This window comes from Berghia stephanieae, chromosome 15 (assembly GCF_034508935.2).
Source record: "Berghia stephanieae isolate SIO BIC M18660-M18661 chromosome 15, UCSD_Bste_1.3, whole genome shotgun sequence".
Classification (NCBI taxonomy): Eukaryota; Metazoa; Mollusca; class Gastropoda; order Nudibranchia; family Aeolidiidae; genus Berghia; species Berghia stephanieae.
In genome coordinates, this window is record NC_088374.1 from 9,764,845 (window position 1) to 9,775,069 (window position 10,225).

Sequence of the window (10,225 nt, forward strand, 5' to 3'; positions counted from 1 at the left end):
AGTGCTGTGCAGCGCCGCAAATTGAGCTAGGGCGATGTGACTTGCTCAAGGCCGCACAGCGTTGCGTCGGGTGTTCGAACAAGGCACCTTTGGGTACGAAGCAAAGACGGTACCGCTGAGCCATGCTGCCCTCTGCATGATAACTGTTACCCATTCAACCATTGGCCAAGCTTAGCATTGCTTGTTTTTTTGAATAGACGAGGCACATTTCCTTTGAGACAACGAGCTTAAATACACACAAATACGACATCAATTCTAGCAAATTGCAAACACATTGTGTACCCTATCGGCAGCAGCCTCTTATGGTTCACACTATTATGTTATGACGATCGACCCAATCAGCAAAGTCCGGGCCGCATTCGTGCAACGTCGCAAACCCGCCAGGTAGCATCGTCACAACACACCTTTCGACTAGATGCTCTGCCGTCTCGGGTTTCTTGCCCACAGCGTGGACATATTGGACAGGTAGTTAGACCCCACCGATGTAACGCACTTGCCGTTAGGCAGCTCCTCGACCGAAGCCGATTCGCAGCCACCCAGTGTCTCCTCTTACTGGCATCAAAGCGTGGCAACTTCTCACCAAGCTTAGAGGAATGTAGGCCCCCGCCCCCACGAGGGATTGAATTCGTTCCCTATCAGCAAACCGTTGTAATGAGATCATGTCTACATCAAGTAATAGAATACGAGTGCGCGTTGGGAACAAGGTTCGAATCCCAAAACTCAAGAGCGTAAGAAATCATATATTCTACCCCTCAATTCACCTTTGAATAAGAATCATTTTCAAAATCACTGAAAGGATACTTCATTTTAAAGAATCTATTTTTTTTGTGAAATGTAACGATTTATAATCTAACGTCACAAGTTATTATAGTAAACATGATATCATTACGCGTTACTATGTGGGGAAAGGGGTGGCATAATGTTGATTAGTAAAGGGTTCCTTCAATTCTTTGTCTTTATCGTGCATAATAACACAACGAGCATGCGAGTATGTGTTATTGCACGATAAAAATATAACGGTGTAATAAATACAAAGAAATGAAAGAATTCGTTTATTCCACCCCTATAATTAGGATTATTAGATATTTTGTAACTAAAGTGTATGGTATGAGTACTTCTATTCACCATAATTTGTATATTTCTCTTTCTGCTTGAATGATAATTTGACCCAAAACTAAAAACTTTGCATTTGTATTCATGCACACCAAAAGATTATTTATATTTACCATCAGTTGTCTTTTACATCTAATTTTACACGTATAAAATGTGCGGAAAATAATGTGATTGTTGAATAATTATTAGGGAGCTACAAAGTGTGGGCCGGACGGCCCGCTTGCTGAAAGGAAATTGATGTGCATTTCGAACCCAATACCTTTCAGTTCCAGGTGCATTGATCGCCGTGTAATCCTGTCTGACAGAGATTACTGCATAATATGGCCTCTCATGTATTATTGTCTCCTTAACAGCACCTTCCCGTGGTGTTCCCTGTTTCTACTGAGTTTGTTATGGGCGCGACCGAGTCCCCGGCGGTATAACCGGGCTGGGGAATAGGTGGGACCCCTTCCTCTTAAGGTGCAGGAGACAGAACCCACCGGTGAGTGGTACACGCTCTGCTCCTCACCCACCCACCTCGCACTCATTCTGTAGTGTGGTGTCCTCTGTATGTCCTTACTTTTCTTAATCTACCCCTATAGCTCATACGTGTTCCTAGTGCTGTAACTTTAACACTTCTATACTCCATCTTTGGTCGGCCTGTGGCCCATGTCTTTATATGACTATCTCTGCCCTAACCAACAAAAGGACAGTATCTCTCAAACAATCATAAAATCACTTTTTCTACTAAATCGAATCTCTAGGACATAGGAAAGCTTACAAAGTTGTCAGAATGATCATAACTCAAATATTTTTGAAATTAGAGGCAATTAAAAATTTGCTTGAAACAGTATTCTATTTCAACCCCATCGTTAACAAACAAAAGGACAGTATCTCCGACGGCCATATTCCGCCCCGTAAATATCGACGGTGTCCGTGAGCATGCGGTGGCGTCAACGAGTGGCGTGACGAAGATGCCGCCGTATGGCGAGCAATACCATGCGAAACTGTTGGTGACGATTTGATTGGTTGACGCATAAGTCGCCAACGCCAATGACGTCATCCGTAACATGACATCATAGAGGAGCACTGTAAATTTCTATCGCGTTGTTGTTTACATGAGAGAGAGAGAGAGAGAGAGAGAGAGAGAGAGAGAGAGAGAGAGAGAGAGAGAGAGAGAGAGTCAGTAACAGAGAGCGAGAGAGATGGATGCAGAGATATATATTTAAAAAAAACATAAATAAATAAGAGAGAGAGAGAAGAGAGAGAGGGAGGGAGAGAGAGAGAGAGAGAGAGAGAGAGAGAAAGAGAGAGAGAGAGAGAGAGAGAGAGAGAGAGCGTTTTAACGTGTATTCATTGGGAATAGGAGGGAGGGTGGGATCTTTTGAGACAATAAACAATTTGAGTGAACCTAGGACTTCAAAATAATATATATATATATATATATATATATATATATATATATATATATATATATATATATATATATATATATATATATGTCTGTCCTTACTTTTCTTAATCTACCCCTATAGCTCATACGTGTTCCTAGTGCTGTAACTTTAACACTTCTATACTCCCTCTTTGGTCGGCCTGTGGCCCATGTCTTTATATGACTATTTCATACAGTATAAATGTACCAACAGATTTCGTTCCATTTCATGCTTTTCGTTTCCTATGACAATGAAGATATTGATTTTAAAACAAAAAGGGATGTGTGTGTACGTGTTGGGGGCGGGGGGGAGGCATACCCTATTTTCCAGCTATTCTTAGGTTTAATTCACTATCACTCACTCACCCCAATATCGTTGCGCAATGACAAAACCCTGATACACAATTAAAGTCTAATTTACAAGATAGCCAAAATCATCAATAAGCGTAAATTAAAGCTATTATGCTTAATAAAAATAGACTCATCTTGAAAAAGGAGTCAGGGTCTAAAAGATTGAGGAATAGTCTAATGTAGTAATATTATATCAGAGTTACGCCTACAAACTTGACAGAGATAATTTATTCATCGGCAAGCGAGCGTCACATCCGATAGATCCCCTCACGCCAGGTCAACCACACTTAGCCTTGCCTCTCACTCGTCCGTGATGGCGAGTGCTCGCCCTCGCTGACGTGAAACGTTTGTCGATCGAGTTATTCGTATTTTGCTATATTCTTAACTGAGATACTGTTCTTTTGGTGAATACGGACGAGGCATTTTGCATTGCGGTTAATCAGGGTGAACAGTATGTGAGACGGTCGTATAAGATACTGTCCTTTTGTTGGTTACAGGTAGAGTTATTTGCTTGGCTTTAACCAAGAAAGAACAGTATCTCAAAATATTACGCAACATATAACGTCAATGAAATCGCCGACTAACAGAAAAACGCAATTTATCATTAGCTATTATTTAATGTTAGAAGACTTCCACTATGTAATAGAATTAAAGAGTTATGAATGAAAAAAACTAAATGTGTCGATTGCGGCAAAACTGTTTGGATCTGAGTCAGCCCAGATACTGTCCTTTTGTTGGTTAGGGCAGATCTGTGATTGATTGTAATCATGTATCCTTCTTAAAAAATTGAGAATTATAGAGGAAAGGGCTGGTATGTCTTTGTTTAAGGCCCACAGAATCTCTCATCGACACAAATGACCCACGACGTGACGATCCTCTGTTTATGAAATAATGCCCTTTAAGCAGAAAGAATAACTGAAATAGATAACTCAAACCAGGAAACAGTAGGTGGCGGGGAATGGGCGACCGTCAGTCATGAAAGAGACTGTGGGAAAGACAGAATGAAGGGCACTTGGCTAAACACTATAAAAATTAATTATATGAGGAACATGCAGCTCAACTCCTGATGTTATGCAGCTGACAAGGAATACAGGTTAGGGTGGGAAGACAAACCAAAGACTCCCCAGCATGCCATGACAAACAAAAGGAAATCATACGAGCTCGGACGTCGCCTCAAAAAAGTCACCTTATGGTACCTAATTAAGAAATTTACCAGTTAAAATATTTACAACCCTCCTCGGTGTACTATAAATCTATCAGATTTAAACAGTTCCCAATACAACAACACAATAATTGCTGGTGACTTCAATGGCCACTCTCCACTATGGGGATACAAAATTTAAACAACACAGGAAAAGAACTAGAAAAGCTTTGCAATACAACCAACATCACCATTTACAAAATGCAGTTTCAGTCCCCACCCTTCTTCACAGAGCTCATATGTCCCTGAGTCATCCCGATCTAACCATCATCTCCTCTGACCTTTTGAATTCTTGTCGCATAAACGTCCTTGGTGAAATAGGCAGTGACCATAAACCAATTCTAACACAAATAACAGTTCAACACAGAAGAAAACATTTGAGCAGAAATCCAAATGGAATTTGAAGAAAGCAAACTGGGATGTTTTCACAGGAACATTAGATGACCAGCTTCCAAAAATTACAGATACATCAAGTGTAGAAAATTTAAACGAAGCCCTCACCAGAGCCATTCTTGCAGCTGCAAAAGCAGGAATTCCAAGAGGTAGTCGACAAAATTACAAACCCTTTTAGACCACATAAATTGAAAAAGCAGTAAATGCAAGAAAGGAAACAAGGAAAAGCTTAGAGGAAAACAAAACCATTAAAAACAAGATTGAGTGCAATTGTCAAAAGAACTATTAACAACGCTAAAAGAAAGAAATGGGCAGACACATCCGCTAATATTGACCTCAATCAAAATGGGAAAAAAGCATGGGCTTTACTTAATAATCTTAACAATGAAACCCCGAAAACTACAGAAGGAATAATCGTAGATAACCAAAAAACCCATAATCTTCAACAAACATTTTGCTTCAGTAAACAAGGCATCAAAAAGAAGTGAAAAGGACAAAAAATTGATTAATAACCTTAAACCTCAAGAGAAGGCCCCAAAAGCTATCTCATACCTGTTCAAAGAGGGCTTTACCATGTCAGAACTTCACAGAGCTATGAAAAAAACTCAAGTTAAGGAAATCCCCTGGACCAGATAAGATACCCAATGAAATGCTCTTGCATCTTAGCGTGAGAGGTAAACAGATGCTTCTAAAACTTATAAATCTAACATGGGAGACAGGAATAGTACCAAGGGGATGGAAGCATGCTATTATAATTCCAATCTATAAACCACCCAACGAAACGAACAGTTACCGGCCAATATCTCTCACCTCATGCGTTGGAAAGATCGCTGAGAGAATAACCGATTATACTGGTGGCTGGAGACATGTGGCCTACTAAATAAATATCAGGCAGGCTTTAGGATAGAGCAAAGAACAGAAGATCAATTGTTTAGATTAAGTCAAAAAATAATTGATGGCTTTCAAGATGGAAAACATACAGTCGCGGTCTTTGTTGATCTCCAACAAGCCTATGACAAAGTATGGAGGAAAGGGTTATCAAAAATGATGGACTACGGAATTGATGGAAATCTCTACTTCTGGATTAAACAATTTCTAAGTAACAGAACAATCAAGCACTAATTAATAACGGACTGCCAAACAGAGAACTATTAGAGGAAGTTCTCCCACAAGGATCCTGCCTCAACTTTACTCTCTTTCTTATTTTTATAAATGATCTACCAGAATTATTACAGACAGAAAAGGCCCTCTATGCTGACGATTTAGTTATGTGATATAATACGAAGCAACTACCAATAGCCTCCAATAGAATACATGAAGATTTAGAATGCTTAAACACCTTTTGTGATAAAAGGAAGTTAAAAGTAAATTGCAATAAAACAGTGTACTCTATATTTACTAAGAGCCATCCTGTTTCCAAGAAAGAAATAGCAATCTCCATCCAAGGCCATCGACTCACGAAAAAAGAAAACCCCACACATTTAGGCATATAGTTAGACAGAAAACTATCTCTGAACAAACACACTCAGAATGTAAAAATCAAAGACACAACGAGACTCCAGTTACTAAAACGACTAGCCAGTACTAATTGGGGAGCAGACAAACACTCGTTTCGACAACTTTATTAAGGCTATGTGCGTTCATGGACTACAATATAGCCCTCCAAAATGTAGGTAGTCAAAACACACATAAAACCTTGGACAGAGTTCAAAACCAAGCCCTTCGCTTGATATCCGGTGCCCTGAGATCGACACCCACAGAAGCATGTGAAATACATACTAAGTTGGAACCACTTGGACTTCGCAGAGAATCAGCAGTGCTTGAAATGGTTGAAAGATACAAACGAAAAGAGGGTAACCATCGAAACAGAATTCTGGCAGAGAAATGGAAACCAAGAACAAGATTAAAACAAAAATCCCTGCTACACATTGCTAACAATTTAAATGAAAGACACAGACTCCCAGAAAACAAGGTAAACTCTATTTTGATCAGTCAAACACCCCCATACGCCGAACCAAAAGTTCCAAAAGTAAAGACTAACCTCATAGAAGAAACAACAAGAAATACAAACAAATCAGATATACAAACATTAGCAATGAAGACAATAAAAGAATACCCAGACAACTGGATAAATGTTTACACAGATGGATCTGCCCACAAAGGAACTCAAAATGCTGGGTATGGGTTTATAGTAGAATACCCAGATAAAACCTGTGATAAAATCCAACATTCTTGCGGAAGCTCCTGCTCAAACTACGAGACAGAGGCAGTTGCAATAGAAGCCTCACTGCGACACCTCTCTTCTGTTTTCCAGCTAAACCCTTCAAAACTTCCAAACACTGTCAACTTCACAGACTCCAAATCGGTTCTCCAAGCTCTAGATTTAGATAAACTCTCCTCAGCCTTCAATAGTTTAAGATCTCAACTAGATGAATTCCTTACAACACACAGAGTAGACTTATCTCTCCAGTGGATACCGGGACATTCAAATTTACCAGGAAATGACATTGTAGACAGACTAGCCAGACTCGGATCAACAGTTTTACAACCATCAATTCCAGTATCCTTAGACACAGCAAAATAAATAATCAAAACAAATAAGAGAGAAGAATGGATGAAAAGTTGGGCAAGGAGCACAACGGGTAGATGTATGTTTTCCCATATGACCACTCCTGTAAAGACTCATTGCCTAAATAAGCTCAGAAGACACCAGCAAAGCACCATCTTTCAACTAAGAACACAACACATACCTCTCAACAACCATTAAAGCAAATTACAAAAGACACATCCCCTTCCTGCCTCCTATGTCAACACCCCAATGAAACAGTAACACACCACTTGCTTGAAAGTCAACCTCTTGAAGACCTGAGATGCACTTTCCTCCCACCAAATCCAAGCATTTATTGAGCTATTTTCTTTATTGAGCTTTATATAGCGCAATATCTACTAAATGTGCTCAAAGCGCTTCACAAGGGGTCCCTGCTCAACAGCAAAATTTAACATGTAGAACGGGACATGCATCAGTAACACACGTTATAGTCACCTGGAACAACTACAAAAGACATCTAACTTCTACGTCATGGCACAAGACCGAAGAGCTTCAGCTCAGGTGGTCGCTGGTTCGGATAAGTAAGTAAGTAAGTTGAATAATTATTTTTATTCAAAGCGTTCAAAGCATCATTCAACGATTACGTATATACTAAGAAATGATAGGGTTTCCCAAAAATGGGAGGGGTAGAATATTTCCCAGTTAACTGCCGTCTCAGGACAGACGCGTATAGAAATACTTGGCCAGAAACACTCGTCATTCAAATATCAAAGACAGTAATGATGCATATTTCTTTTTTTTAAAAACATCTTAAAACGTTTCTTTTTAGTATGTAGCACTGTAGAATTATATTGCTTTGTAACATATGCCATGCTTGAGTGGTTGTATGTTTGATTGAAAGTTGTCACGTTACTGTTAATCCCTTTGAGCTGGTTGAAATACCGGGTAAGGCGCTAGATAAAAACCATATTATTATTATTATTATTATTATTATTATTATTATTATTATTATTATTATTATTATTATTATTATTATTATTATTATTATTATTATTATTATTATTATTATTATTATTATTATTATTATTATTATTATTATTATTATTATTATATATTATTATTATTATTATTATTATTATTATTATTATTATTATTATTATTATTATATATTATTATATTATTATTATTATGATGATTATTATTATTATTTTATTATTATTATTATTATTATTATTATATTATTATTATTATTATTATTATTATTATTATTATTATTATTATATTATTATTATTTATTATTATTATTATTATATATTATTATTATTATTATTATTATTATTATTATTATATATTATTATATTATATTATTATTATTATTATTATTTATTATTATTATTATTATTATTATTAATTATTATTATTATTATTATTATTATTATTATTATTATTATTATTATTATTATTATTATTATTATTATTATTTATTATTATTATTATTATTATTATTATTATTATATTATTATTATTATTATTATTATTATTATTATTATTATTATTATTATTATTATTATTATTGTTGTTATTATTATTATTATTAGTATTATTATTATTATCATCATTACTAGTGGAGAGCCCGCTATCTTTTATTAAGTTTATTGATCAGACATACCGTCCAGAGTATAATCAATCAATACTTTCTCAAAAACAAAATTTTTTAGGCCACCAATGCACTGTAGAAAATTTCCCCCCGCTGTTGTTATCTAGTCCATGGTTCTATCTTGTTTATGACCCAAATCATTAGCCATGAACTCAAGGCAGAGAAAAAACACTCAATATTTACTTATAAACAAAATTATTTAGGTCACCATTCACTGTAGAAAATTTCCATACTGCTATTGTTATCTAGTCCATGGTTCTATCTTATTTATGATCCAAATCATTACCAATGAACTCCAACCAAATCAATGTGTTCTCAAAATTATTTAGACCACATTGCACTCCAGACAATTATCCTACTGCTGTGGATATTTACTCCGTGGCTTGAGAGAGAGAGAGAGAGAGAGAGAGAGAGAGAGAGAGAGAGAGAGAGAGAGAGGGAGGGAGGGAGAGAGAGATATAGAGTTTTTACCCGCAAACCTTGTATTCACTGCTCGCACGTTGTTCTTTTATTTGAAACCCGATAAACCCGACTAAACCCGGCAAAACCCGACAATGTTATGAGAAGTAGGTAGCAGTAGGTAGTGAAAATGGGACTCAGTTAAGTGTACACCATTGGGGAGTAAATCTGGGACTGTGTTTCTACGGGTTTCGTAATAAAAGCAATCAGTGCTTTTTTTACAAAACCCAGGGAAACTCGACAGTATCCGGCAAAGTTATGGGAAGTAGACAACTGTGGGGAGTGAACCTGGGACTCATGGAGATGTACACCAGCGGGGAGTGAACCTGGGATTATGGGAAGAGGAAATCAGTGGAAAATGGACCTGGAGCTATGGGAAATGGATATCAGTGGGAATTGATGCTGGACTATGGGAGATGGGTACCAGAGGAGAATGAACCTGACACTATATCAGGTGGGCACCGATGGATATTGAACCTGGGAATCAGGAAAGTGCACTCCAGTGGGGAGATAACCGGGGACTATGAGACAAATATATCAGTGGGAAATAAACCTGGGACTAAAGGAAGATGGATACCAATGTAAAGTTTATTAATCAGACATACCAACCAGAGTATAAAAAATCAATACTTTCTCAAAAACAAAATTATTTAGGCCACCAATACACTGTAGAAAATTTCCATTCGCTGTTTTTTATCTAGTCTATGGTTCTATCTTGTTTATGACCCAAATCATTAGCCATGAACTCCAAGCACATAATGAGCACTCAATATTTTCTTATAAACAAAATTATTTAGGTCACCATTCACTGTAGACAATTTCCATACTGCTCTTGTTAGCTAGTCCATGGTTCTATCTTATTTATGATCCAAATTATTAGCAATGAACTCCAACCAAATTAATGTGTTCTCAAAAAAACAAAATTATTTAGTCCACATTGCACTCCAGACAATTCTCCTACTGGTGTGGATATTTACTCCGTGGCTCGAGAGAGAGAGAGAGAGAGAGAGAGAGAGAGAGATAGATAGATAGATAGATAGATAGAGAAAGAGAGAGAGATAGATAGATAGAGAGAGAGAGAGATTTTACCCG